The following is a 14,068-nucleotide window of genomic DNA, read 5'->3' as shown; positions in this document are numbered from 1 at the left end:
TGCAGGTATTGCCCCCAACAAGGGGTAGGGGCACTCACGTATGACCATGAAGGTGTGGGACACTTGGCCTGTCCCAAGGTCTACTGTCCTTTGGGTGGTGCATCAATATTGACTGGTTCCTGTCGCCTCCTGAACCCATAACTTACAGTTGGACAGTGCTCCCAGCAGCTGCTTGAGGATGGAATGCTGGGCATCTGTGTCCACCAGGAAGTCAATGGGTTTCCCCTCCACATTTATAGTTACCCTGGGTTCAGGGAGGGGCTCCGAACCCCAATCCCTCTAATCACTCAGTTCCCCTAGTTCTAGGATGCAGGCTTGTGACAGTAAGTCTAGACAGTCTTTTTTCCAATGTCCTTTTTGTTTGCAATAAGCATATTGGTCTCTTTCAAGCATGAATTTTTCTTCCCACTGTCCTTGGCCCTACCTCCGGTCTGGCGAGGACATCTGGACAGTCTGTGGTCTGCTCCTGCCGTGGTGGCTAGAAGTACCTTGGCCAGGCCTTGGGTGTGTTTCTTGTTGGCTGTGATCAGAGATTTGGTCTGCCTCTCTTCCAGTGTTTCTTGGTTATTGTATACTTTCTCAGCCACCACCAACAGCTCTGAGATGGTTTTGTCTCCCAACCTTTCCAGGCATTGTAATTTCTGACGGATGTAGGGTGCAACCTGGTTCACAAAGGCCATGACAACCATGGACCAATTTATAGGGTCCTCGGGGTCCATGGGGGAAAGGTGCAGTATGCCTCCAGGACGCACTCCAGAAAAGCCCCAAGGGCCTCCTCCTTAACTTGCTGAATCTGGCTGACCTTGGCCAAATTGGTAGGCTTCCAGGCTGCTGCCCGGAGGCCCCCCATAAGAACCTGGTGGTAAACTTTGATTCTCTCCTTACCTTCAGGGGTGTTATAATTCCAGTCTGGTTGAGTGAGAGGGAATCCCATAGCAATCCTTTCAGGGTTTGCAATGGGGTTTCCATCATCCCCTGGGATGAGCTTTCTAGCCTTTGCCATGATCCTTTCTCTTTCTTCTGTGGTGAACAGAATCTGGAGGAGCTGGCTGCCATTGTCCCAGGTGGGCTGGTGGGTAAATAGAATGGAGTTTAACAAATTAATCAACCCACTGGGTTTTTCTGAGAATGGGGGGTGGGGTTTGCATCTTCCAATTGTACAGGTCACTCATTGAGAACGGCCAATAAATAACATTCTGGCATCCCTGTGCATCGGGGGTCCTATGGCTTTTAAAGGAAAGGCTGTTGAGTCCAGTTTGTCTCTAGCTCATTGAGCCCGCTCCCTTTGGGTTCACCTCCTACTACTTGGACCCCCTCGCCCCCTGCTGCCCCTATGGGTTAAGCTTAATTTCCCTCCACTACTTGGTATGGAGGTGGGCTTAGGAGCACTGATTCTTTTTGGGGGTCAAAAGCAGGCGGCAGCACCCAATAGGGTAGTGCCGTGGGCTTGTGGGTTGTTGGCCTCTCTTTGAGGGCCAAAACTGCAGGACCTGGTGGCAGGAAAGGCTTTAACCATGGTGGGGGTTTCTGTACAAACACCTGCCAAGTAGTGATATAAGCTACTTGATTGGGATGACCTGGTTTCCCATAAACTATATTTTTCACCTGATAAATGGTAGGGAGGTCAAAAGTCCCCTCCTTGGGCCACCCAACACCAAAAGTCAGCCAGTCACTACAGCAGAAGGTGATCAGCTTACCCCTTTTTATCACTAGACCCAAGTCACTGGCCTGGGCCTGGGCATCTCAGAAATGGACGAGGAAGAGGGTTAAAGGGGTAGTTTGTGCTTGCCCCATGGCTGGTTAGAGAAAAGGTCAAAGGGGGAAGAAGGAGAAGAGAAGGGAAAGATATCAAGGGAGAGCAGAGGAATTAGATCTAGCTGTGAAGGTTCTCTGAATAGGGTCAAGTAGGCAAACAGAGCCTCCAAGAGGTAATAGAGACAGGCTATAGCCATGCGTTCCCTGACAGACCAATCCAGAGGGACAGAGCTACTGAGCCGAATACCGAGAACAAGTACAAGGAGCACAATGAATGCCAAGCTAAAGATGCACCAAGCAAACAAGGGCACAGAACACATAACAGAAAAAACATTAACAGAGCAACTTCCAAAGGGGAGAAATCCCCCAGGGTCCCTTAGAGGTAGAGGTCTGCAACCCACTCACAAACACTGTCTGAGGAGTCAGTGTTGGGGCGTGACCAATCCCACACAAGGCACTCCACAAATTGCTGAAAATAGCATTCACAAAGACACAACACGCATTTCGCATTTGCACTATGGAAATCGGGTGGGTGTAATCACCCCAAGGCCAAGCACCTGTGGGGAGTTCTACTCCCCATGGTGTAAAATAAGCCACACTATCTAAATCAAGTGAGTGTAGTCACCCCAAGACAAGACCAGGCACCTGTGGGGGGTTCTAATCCCCATGGTGAAAACGAAGTAGACTGGAGACGTCTCCCTCAGTCCACAGTACAGCCCCCCGGAACAGTGCATCCACCTAGGGGCCTGTCCAATCCAAGAATTCCTGGAGCCCCAAACTCAACCATGCAAACATTCACACACAATACAACACAACTCACTGGTGCCGGGCACTCCGTGTGTGGTAGGGTCTCAGGGGCACAGATCTTGGTGGAACCTCCAATGTTAAAGCTCTTTTAGAATTTATAGCTCATTTAGAATTTATAGCTCTTTTAGGACTTACAGCTCTTTTAGAGTTTACCTAGCAGGCCTTCAGGTCTCTACCGGAAGGACACCACTGAGAGACCACCAGGGACACATGTAAAAGCAAAGGAGCATCTTTATTTTCAGCATATGCTCGGGTCACACCTCTGGACAGCATGAACAGCATGACTGTGCAGAGGTGACCCTGTTACAGAAGCAAAGGCAGTTTTTATACAATCTAGGGGTGATGGTGATGGGATGATTGCTTCATTTTGGATCTGGTTGGTGATTGGTTATTAAGTCAATCCTGTCAGGGATTGATTGGAACTTAATCCCAGACAGGATTGGTTGGGTCTGAGGCTCCTTTTCACAGAAGGGCTATGGTTTGGAAGGGTCTCGTGTCTGTTTCTGATAAAGGGGCTCCATCCAGGTTGGCTGTTCCCTCCCTGGGTGGTTCTGCTTGTGGTTTTTCTCTGTATTGGGCCTGGGGCTCAGTGTAAGGCCTACTTACAAAATGGAGTTTATGTTGTCTCTTCAGAAATATCACAGTAAGAGAAAGGGAGGACAGTAATACTACAGATGGAGTATGTTTGGTGGCGAGGGTGGAAATGAGGAGCTCAGTTTGGGAGGATTCAGTTTCAGTGTCTGTTGGAGGCAGGGATGAAACCTGCAGAGATTTGTAGGAAGCAGTCTGGAGGAGGGCCTTGGCACAGGGAGACTGATTTAAGAGGTCTGCTTGACTGACAGACTAACCTCTCAGGCTCAGCTCTGGTGTCACCTTCCCTCTGCTTCTTCCCCAGGGGTAAGCCTGCATCAGGGAGACTCCTCCCTGGGCCTGCCCTGCTCTCCTTCACCAGACTTACTGCTTCACGCAGTACCTCAGGTGTGATTTTATTTGGAATTAGGCCCATTGCAGAAATGAAGGGATTTGGGGTCACTAGATGAGGGGGTCTTGGCATAAGGAATAAAGAGGTTTGACACAAAGTCTGTGTCAGGGGACTGAGGAACTCTGGGAGGAACCCTCCAGAGTAAACCTTGGGTCCATATTTATCATAAAATGAGAAGAAATAGACAAAAGCTGCCTGTCTGACATTAGCACTGATTTGGGAGGATATGGAGATTGCCAGATAGAATCTGTCCACCTTTGTTTTTGCAAAACCACAGACCTGAGCGCAACCTCTGCCTCCAGCATCAAGAGACCTTTAGAATCTAGAGAATCTTTACCATAACTATTATTGCCACACCTCATATGTATATTTTCTCCTGGAGGTCAGTTTTTTGATCTCCTGCACTCACACGACTCACAGGCCATTCTGGTGACTCTCCAGGTCTCTCAACCAGGAAGTGAGTTTTATGCCAAAGATCAGGGCTCAGTTTCCCCTACATAGACAGAAATATAATTAGAGAAGGTATTAGAGTGGGCCCTAATTCAAAGTAAAGGCAAAGATTAGGGTGATGCTTCTATAAGCCAAGGACTGCAAAAGATGACCGAGAAACCACCAGGAGCTAGGAGTGGGCCTGGGGCATGTTTTTCCTCACAGCCATATGAAGGAATCACCCCTGCCACACCTTAATCTTGGACTCCCAGCATCCAGAACTGTAAGACTGTAATTTCTGTTGCTTGAGCCACCCAGTTTGTGTCACTTTGTCACAAGGCCTAGTTTGCTAGGCCTAGGAAACTAATACTCCGTCTACCCTGGGCTGTGGGCTCTCTCCTGAGGACAGGAAATTCACCTTCTCATCCCAGGTACTTTTCCCTACACATGTAAATACTTACTAATGCATTTCAGAATAAATGAGTATGCAAAAAATTTAGCATTCAGTGGAGATAATAATGATAATAATAATAACATTATTAATATTACAGCTCCCATGAAGTCTGATGAAAGGAACAAGGGACTCTTCTGTCTGAGATGCATTATGAAAGGTTTCATGAGGAAGGCCAAACTTAAGTACAGGGTGAAAAACTTGATAATTAAGGTAAAAATGGATAGTATATATTTATCAAAGCCATCTTTTGCAACTTCTTCCCTCTTTAAAGTAATGTTTTTCAACTTTGGTACTATTTAAATTTGGGGCCAGATAATTTCTTATTGCTGGGAACTGGCCTGTGAATTAAAGGATGTTTTGCAACATACTTGGCCTTGACTCACTGGACCCTAATAACAGTCAATAACCACTTGTTGCAACCAAAAATGCCTGTACACATTGCCAGTTGTCCCTGGACAGGACAATTGAGAACATTGCTTTAATATGGTAATCTGAGAGGAGAGGAGACTCCCGGTGGTGAGTTGAAGGTTCCTTCATGTCAGTGGCACTTACCTGTGTTGCGAGAATGGGCAGAAACCAGGGAGTGGGCACAGACTTAAAGTGTCTTATTAGCTCTCTTAACCTGCTGCTCTGTGAGCTCACTTGTGAGCACAGTCTCTCTCTCTCATTTTGATGGACTATGAGACAGACCTCATTACCTTTTCCAGGGGGCCTAATCATTGTTTAAGACAATTGCAAAATTTTAAAACATCATCATCTATTGGTGGGTGTGAGATACGTCCTCTAAGCATTACAGTTATTAAATGGCATTGCCCAGTTGCTTTTAGTAACCCTGAGAGTTTTCCAGAGTCAAATTGCACAGTATCCTCCTGGGGTCTCTGGGATGCCCATGCAGACACAGCCCTATCAAGCCTCCTGCAAGATGCCTTTAGAAGATCTTAGAGACCTAATTATAGCCTCTGGAAACCAGGATTAAAGACATTCACTTAAAAGAGGGCAGACTTATATTATTTTGTCTTCTTTGGAGAGGTTTCATGCTTTGATTCACCTCCACAGAGTATTTCTTAAATAGTCCTCTGTTAGATAAAAGAAGAAGCCGAATTCATGGGCTCCAATTTGGGAAACAGGGTTGATGTGAAAGGATGCTGCAGAGCTGTGAGCGCAACACTGCTTGCTTTCATGGCTATTTAATGAGGGGTCCATACAGCCCAGAAGTATTCAATTTTTTGAAACCCTTTTCAACTAAAAACCTGCTGTGGAAGCACAGTATGTAAACAGATGAGGAAGGAACATTCTGGTTGGTGTTTTCTCCTCTACATCCCTGAAGAAGAACCCAGTTGCTCCCCAGACACTCTTCAACACTCTGCTTTATATCTCTTCTGAGCATTAACACCAACAGAATATTTTACCATTATTTTGTCTGTTTCTTATCTCCATGCTCCATCTCTCATTAGCGTGTATGATTATGAAGAGCATGAAATTTCTCAGTTTTCTCCTTAGCTGTATCCTCAACACTTAGCACCACGACTGTCATGTGCCTTGCCAAGTGTTCTAAGTGCTTTATATGATCCTATGAGACCCTCTCATCCTGTGGGTTGGGACCATCCTCATCTGCACATCACAAGTGACAACTCAATTAAGGTCCCACAGTGAGAAGTGGTGGAACCAGGATTTAAACTTGGGGCCAGCTTTAGAGCCTTTAGAATTCAAGCCTACTTCCCCATCTGCAAAGTTTCAATTGGAATAAAGCCAATCTCTTAAGAGTGAGTTTTTTTTTCAAGTGTGTATTGCCAGTTGGTTTTGTCTGACTGTCCTTTCACAAAACTAGCAGTGGTCACCGACCCTGGAGAGCTGGGTATGGCAGCAAGGGTCTGGAGTCCTCAGTACTCAGAGGGCTGGGCAGGAATATTCTTTTCAGTGTAGTCCCTCTGGGTGTGGAGGTTTGACTAAGGATGGTGCAAACAGAAAAACATTCAGAAGGAGGGCAAACACTAACAGAAAGAAAAAGTTGAGTTAATAAGTGAACAGATAAACCATCTCATGAATGAATAAGCAAACGAACTAGTTGGTGGAGTGGAAGCATGCACGGGCACGGGGAGGGCACTGTGCCATCCTCAGTAACCTGGCAGGGTTCTCATCCAGGGCTCTGACAAAGACACACAAGCCTCCAGGAGCCTGTCCTCCCAGAGTCTTTGGTATTCCTACCACATGTTGGCTGTTCTAGTTGGAGCAAAATCAGTTATATCCATTTGGAATGTTTTAGGAGGTATTGCAGAAGGTAGTGTGTGCCCCCTTTTAAATTTCCTGATAGGGATTCCTCTGAGGTCATCCCAACCAGGGTTTTTACATCAACTTCACAACTTACAAGGCTTTTGAAGAAATAACTTACCTTCTTGAACTTAAGTTTTCTTCACTATGTAATGTAGATTCTTCCCTTGTTATGTTACCAGATAAGAAATTATATAGAATGCACACACATGCACACACACACACACCCTACTACCATGCCTATTCCTTAATATACATAGCTGTTATTTACCATGGTTGAAAAGAGGTGAAAAAAAAAGGCAGGAGGATGCATATGACAATAGAATTTCCATGCTTAACGTAGCAGACAATTTTCAAAGTGGCAGCTTGTCTTCCTCTTTCATTTACTTGCTGATAGGACTCTTTTCCAACATCTAATATTTTCTCACTGAAGGAAGGGACATTTGATAGCATCTATGTATCTTTTACTTTTGGGCTTTGTATACTGTCTTTTTGTGATCACCGTCTAGTGATATTGTTATAGATTTTTAACTTTTTCCAAAATTGCCTTGGGGAACTTATAGAATTTTGTCATTTTGATATGCAGATATTGGTTGTGGGGATGGTCATTCAGAGTTTAGGTGTCATATTTGGCAGGGAGATGGCAGAAATACACAGAGATCTCTTTGGTTAATTGTAGAGTATATACACCCCACAAAGCTAAGGGTTCACAGTAAGAAGAAATGAACACACAATGAACCCGAAGTTAGACTCCCCCCAAACTTTCCTTTTCTAACATTCTTGATAGCAATTTTATCTGTAAGTTGTGGGATTTGAGTTGGTATAATGATGAGAAGATTGAAAAATATCAAGCAAAGAAAATGGCTGAGCTTATATAGCATTTAGGAAAATGCATTTCTTTGGGCTGGCTATGAAATACAAAGCATTTTCCTATGATGGTGGCAAGGGTTATGATGTTGATAAAATTTCTTAATGTTCTATAAGGCAGATAGAGGGCATGATATATTTCTTCTGAGCTGAGGCAGTTAAAAGCTAGTGTGCCTCTTCCATCTCTCTCCCCTTGAAATGCCTGCCTGGAAGGCTACACATTTCAAATGGCTTAGCTGTAAGATAAAGGAAGGCAGCCGTCTCCATGTGAGACTTTAGGTGAGAGCGTAAGACATATTTACTAGGCAAAGCCAGTGAAATTGAAAGTTTATCTGTTATTGTATCACAATACAGGACAGACTCAGGAACATGTCCATGAGACAAAGACCACAGGAGGAGAAAAGAGGATGCAAAGTGAAAGGCGATGTAATGTCATCTTTAATAAACGATTGACTCAAATTTGAGTCCAGGGTCTGCCACAGACCGTGACTTTACATTCCACCACTAAATCTGTTTTCTCATCTATCTGTAAAGTAGGAATAATAATAGTGTGCACTTCAGAAGGCTGCGGTAAAAACAAATGAGATCATTCATACAAAGTCAAAGTGTTTTTCACAGTTCCTGGAATATAATCAGCCCTTAATACAATGTTTGATAATAACTTAGGTTTAAAAATATAAAATACCACTAACACTTATCTTGCCCTGCTCAGGATGACAGTCAAAGCCAGTTGAGGCCATCCTACAAAAGAGAAATACTTAATTTGTAAGACCCCCAGATGAAATTCAGAGATGAGTAACTCTACAGAATATATATGAAATTATGTGTATAAACATGTGCATATACATGTTATGTGTATAAACAAACATGCACTTGAATTTCTGGTGACAGTTATTGAAACTTACTTGGGGTAATGCACCCTTAAGGAATGGAGAATCAAATTTAGAAATAAGAGATATTGTGTAACAGAGGTAATAGTCTAAAGAAAGGGCAATAAATTGTTTCACAACTTGTCTTTTTAAAACCTCCCACCTCTTTTGGAATTAAAGCCTGCATTCCTTTCCAAGGCAAGTAATCAAAGGGGCAGAAAAATATCTTTGCTCACTTTTTTTTCTCTTATCTTAAATCACAGGAGATGTCTCCACAAAATTATCTGAACAGGAGTCATGAAATCATGATCCTTGGAGCTAAAGTCAACCAAAACTATTACCAAAAGTTTGGCACTCATCCCCTGGTCCCCTGAAGCCATATCTGGAAAAGAAGGACCGGTAGTTTGAGGAGAAGGAAAGGGAAATTTATTACTTTGACAGCAAAGGAGGAAGATGGTAGACAATAATCTCAAAATCCAAATTCCTGATTCTGAGTAGAAGCACAGGACTTTTAAAGGTTCTGATCCCATAATCCTATCTTGAGCCAAGACAATCTTTTGGAATCTTCTTGGATTCATCCCATCTTTGGTGAAATGGTTCTATGACCTCCAAGGGTTAATCACATCTTCAGCTCAAAGGATCTTGTGAGCTCCTCCCAAATGATTCCCTTGAGCTGTCTCCTGTGACACAAAGAACAAGAGACAGTCCCTGCCCTCCTGACCACTGGCCTAAGGCAGAATGCTGGTTTCAATTCCCCAAAACTTGGGAAGACAGAAAATATTTTTTCCTTTTTTTGTTCAGGCCATTCCCTCTGCAACTTATTCCTTATTGTCAATTTTACCCCTCCATACTTATGGGGAGGGGCAATGTAGTATTTTTCTCAGGGTGCTATAAGCTATTTAAGGGTCTGAATTTAAGCCTACTTCTAAAAAGCTACCCTTATTCAGAGGAAGGCAAGCAGTAATATTTTATTTCACTCTGGGTGTGTTCCATACAATTTTCTTTCTTCTCCTTTTTTTCTTTTCTTTCTTTCTTTCTTTTCTTTTCTTTCTTTTTTTTTTTTTTTTTTGAGACAGAGTATCCCTATGTTGCCCAGGCTAGGGTACTGGGATGTGATATCTCGCAGCAACCTCAAACCTCAAATTCCCGGGCTCAAGCCATCCTCTAGTCTCAGCCTTCCAAGTAGCTGAGACTACACATATAGGCCACCATGCCTGGTTAATTTTTTCTGTTTTTAGTAGAGACAGGATCTTACTCTTGCTCAGGCTGGTCTTGAACCACTGAGCTCAAGCAATCCACCTGCCTTGGTCTCTGAAAGTGCTAGGATTACAGGTGTGAGCCATTGCACCTGGCCATACTCTTATGTTTCATAGACGGTTTTAAAGGGTTCATGAGTGCCTGTCCAGCTCCATTCCCATCTGGCCTGGAACATTTAATTGGCTGTAGGTCCGTTTTGGCTCCTAAGTCTTGTTGATAACAAGGGTCTCACTGAGGCTGCTAATGGACTCAGGCAAGTAGCCACACCATCCCAGCAATGATGGGACAAAATAAAAGTTTGGCTATTGATGGTGCCTCTGGCAGGTCTTGATCAAAAGGGGGAATGGTGAATTAAAAGAAAATCTTATACACTCCCCCCACCCCCAGTTAAATGGAATGGACCCCCTCTTGTCCAAGAGGACCCAGAAATACCCTAAAAGCTGAGTTGCTGGCCAGGAAAAGGGATGTCAGACATGGCTCATTATGCCCCCTTCTCTTCTTGGAGAAATCTTTTGTAATGATGAACAGGCCTAAGGCTGTGCAAGACAAAGTCCAACCACATCTGCAGGACCTCAATTTACCCAACAGACCGCAGCAGTCTGAGTGGGCCTCCACTGACTTGTCTCTGATTAATAGACTTCCTTATCTTTCAGTAACAGTTGCAGTGAAAGAGTAAGGAAATGTAACTGATCAGATTACCATGAGGCATTAAATATTTGAATAACTCAGATGAGATATGCACAATTTCAAAACTCAAAACCTTGTAGGTGAGGTCACTTGCCATACTCTTTCTTTCTTTCTTTCTTTTTTTTTTTTGTCTTTTTTTTATTAAGTCAAATATACACAGATCATGAATACATTCATGCATACGTGGGGTACAATGTGCTGATTTTTTTTTTTCTATACAATCTGATGTGGTTACATTAAACCAATCAACATAGCTTTCACCTCATTTACTTGATTATTGTACCAAAGCATCTATGTTCTACACTTCACAGATTTGACTTGTACCCTTATCATATGCTTCATAGGTGTGGTCCTGCCTTTACCCTCCCTCTGTCAAATCTCCCCCCTTGCCTCCCTTCCCACTCCATTACTGTCCTTCATCCTGGGCTATAGTTGTGTTCTATCTTTCATAAGAAAGTATGAGTAAACATAAGTAGGTTTCATAGAAGTACTGAGTACATTGGATACTTTTTCCTCCATTCTTGAGACATCTTACTCAGGAGAATATGTTCCAGATCCTTCCATGTAAACATAAAAGGGTAAAGGCTTCATTTTTTAAGGCTGCATAGTATTCCATGGTAAACATATACCACAATTTATTAATCCATTCATGGGTCAATGGGCACTTGGGCTTATTTCATGACTTGGCTATTAGGAACTGAGCTGCAATGAATAATCTGGTGAAAATATCTTTTTTGCAAAGTGATTTTTGGTCTTTGGGGTATACTCCTAGTAGAAGAATTGCAGGATCCAATTAGTACCACTGTTTTCATTCAAACTTCCATACCCAGAGGTACTCCTGAGCTCTAAGGCATATTTCTGCTTGACTCTGTAAATAAGAGAACTCTAGGCAACTGTGAGAACTCTGACTCCACACTCCAATCCCCATCTAATGTAACAGCTACTGTCAGTTTCTGACCAGAAAATAATAATACCAATTAATAATAAGTCACTTGAGATTGGAGGGATCACTTCTGAGGTCTTTCTTACAGGGGTACAAGTGAATCTTTCTAAGAGTAGAATGTGAACGTTTTAAAACAATAACAGAAAATGACATGAAGGCTGTGTTGACCAGTTTGATGGAAGTATTTCAGATTGCATGTGAAAACCCCACACTGTACCCCAGAAGTGCATTAAAATACATAGTTACCATTCAATAAAAAAAAAAAAATAAGTCACTTGAAAAGAAGGCTGTTGCCAAAGGATTTGTTTTATTTTAATTGAAACTTTAGAAATGAGAAGACAAACAATGAGAATGCTGAGCGTGATGTAAATTCATTTAATTAAAATGTGCAAAGGGAGAACCAGTTCAGATATGGCCGAAAAATAAGTCTCAGCTGAGTCACTGAGGTTTATACCAACTGCATCACAAAGGCGGTACTAAACCATACCTGGAATTCACAGTTAACCAAAACCAATTGTGCAATGCCAGAAATCTCTCACCTTTTCAGAAAGGTTATCTTGGGTAATATTAACAAGAATTTAGAAGAAGCATTTCTTGGAGAGAGCTATTCTTGAGAAGATGGGTGGGGAGGTTTAAAAGAACTAAAAGAACCAGCTACAAGTGGTTCTCAACCTGTGGGGAGCGACCCCTTTGTAACAATGAAAATACATCCTGCATATCAGATATTTACATTACGATTCATAACAGTAGAAATATTACAGTTATGAAGTCAACAAAAATAATTTTATGGTTGGGGGTCACCACAACATGAGGAACTGTATTAAAGGGTCACAGCATTAGGAAGCAATAGGAAGGTTGAGAACCACTGCACTCCGGGAACTTGATACATGTCCTCTGGAATCCATTCCTCTGCAGTTAACTGGTATCTAACTTCTTCCTGAGAATCCAAGAGGATGAGGGAAAGGTTGAATAGCTGTCCTAGAAGTAGAATGAATGGGAATTATTGCTGTTAGGCTTGTACCAGCAAAGTTTAACAGTGATAAATGTGTGTATCCCTTGGAACATGTGTTACTTGGCTAGCGATGTCATGACAAAATATCACAGATTGGATAGCTTAAACTATGTATTTTTCTAAGAGCTCTGCAGGCTGGAAGTCCATGATGAAGGTATTGGGAGGTCTGGTTTCTTTGGAAGCCTCTCTCCTTGGCTTAGAGATGGCCACCCTTTTGTTGTGTCCTCAGAAGGTCCTGTGTCCTAATCTCGTCCTGTGAGGACACCATTTGTAGTGGATCAGGCCCACCTATGTAACTTCATCTTCTCATCTTATAAAGACCTCTTTAAAGACCTTGTCTTTAATAAATACAATCACATGCTGAGGAACTGGGTGTTGGTGCTCCACCATGCAAATCTGGGAGGGGGCACAAGTTGGCCCAGAGGAGCCTGTGTGTGGGAAATTATAGAAGAGAAGTGTCAGGGTCGCTGTCTGAGTCTGTCCAATAAGAAGACTGAACTTGAGTTGTTTTATGGCTGTGCTCCAAATGAGCTTCTGGGCTTAATGACAACATATTCATCAGGTTGAGCTTAGGGCACAAATGGTATGAAAACCCAACATAGTGGTCTCCAAAGAACCTATGACAATGCTCACAAGAAAGGCAGACAGAGTGTGCAAGGCCAGGCCACGAGTCCCAGTCAAGTAACCGTCTTACCATCTCCCTACCTCCCTTCCACTCAGCACCACCCCTACCCCAGATATGATACCAAATGGGCAGAATCTGCTTAGCTAGTTGGGGAAGAAGGAAGTGGAGGGGTAAGGTGGAAAAGAGAGAAATACGGAGAAAAGGCCAGTTTTCACTCTTTGCCAGTGTGTAAGTTTTTGTCTGCCACAAGCTTCAGTTAGGGGAGGACAAATCACTGCAGCTTTGAGGAAAGGTCTACTTTCCATAATAAGTGGAACTTGATGTTCTAAATACTGAATTACATCTTAAAGGAATAAAGAACATTTTATTCCCCGAGAGTGAAAAGAAACGTGCAGGTCTGAGGGAGTTTTCATGCAGGGGTTGGTAGAAGAACTTCTCCTGCTACACATAAAATTCAAGGACAGCAGGAAATAAAAGTAAAGCTGTGTGCTAATTAGATGCCTTAACTCTCATTTGTTCCATATGCCAGATGTGTTAGTGATTGTTCTTTAAAATCCTAGCAATAGACTTGGGCAGTGTTCTAAGTGGCTTAGCTGGGGTAGTGGGCCTGACCCTACTCTGAGACTCCAGCCCAGGGAGAGAAGCCTTCAGATTGGCCAGACCTGGAATACACACCCTTCCCTTAAGTTAGAGGGGGGCTCTCACTTTCCCAAACCGTATGGAGCGAGAATAGAGAAGAGAGGGTTCTCTGAACACATGCCAAGCTGATAAAACAAAACAACTGCCAGCAGCAGGTATCCTAGAGACTCTCAGGTCACTTCCCACCTAAACTGCAAATACTGGATGTTTAGAAAAGGGACAGATAGTGTGATGCCAGGAAAATGTCTCAGTCTGCAAATCAGCTGTCCCGGATTCTAGTCATGACACTGCCACCAAGTAGCTCTGAACCTTCATATCCATGTAGTGATGGGTCTGGGCTACAGTGTGTACTAGATTTCTTCCTGTTTACAACCTATCGTGGCCATAGAGGGGCTTTGTGTTCATAGATAAGAGTTTGACTTCACACTCATTTTATTTTGACTCCTTCCTTAAATCTATGGCACACAACGGGTC

General features: G+C 43.2%; 1 non-coding gene across 1 annotated transcript; it reads left to right on the top strand.

Annotated features, from left to right (window-relative positions):
• Window positions 1-2,688: 2,688 nt before the first annotated feature.
• LOC111722829 lies at window positions 2,689-2,750 on the top strand. The gene has a single exon (XR_002771488.1). It is a non-coding gene; the product is annotated as a U7 small nuclear RNA (small nuclear RNA).
• The last annotated feature ends 11,318 nt before the right edge of the window (window positions 2,751-14,068 follow it).

This window comes from Otolemur garnettii, unplaced genomic scaffold (genome assembly GCF_000181295.1).
Source record: "Otolemur garnettii isolate 467f Iridium unplaced genomic scaffold, OtoGar3 scaffold00006, whole genome shotgun sequence".
NCBI lineage: Eukaryota > Metazoa > Chordata > Mammalia > Primates > Galagidae > Otolemur > Otolemur garnettii.
This window is presented reverse-complemented; position numbering and strand designations above follow the sequence as displayed.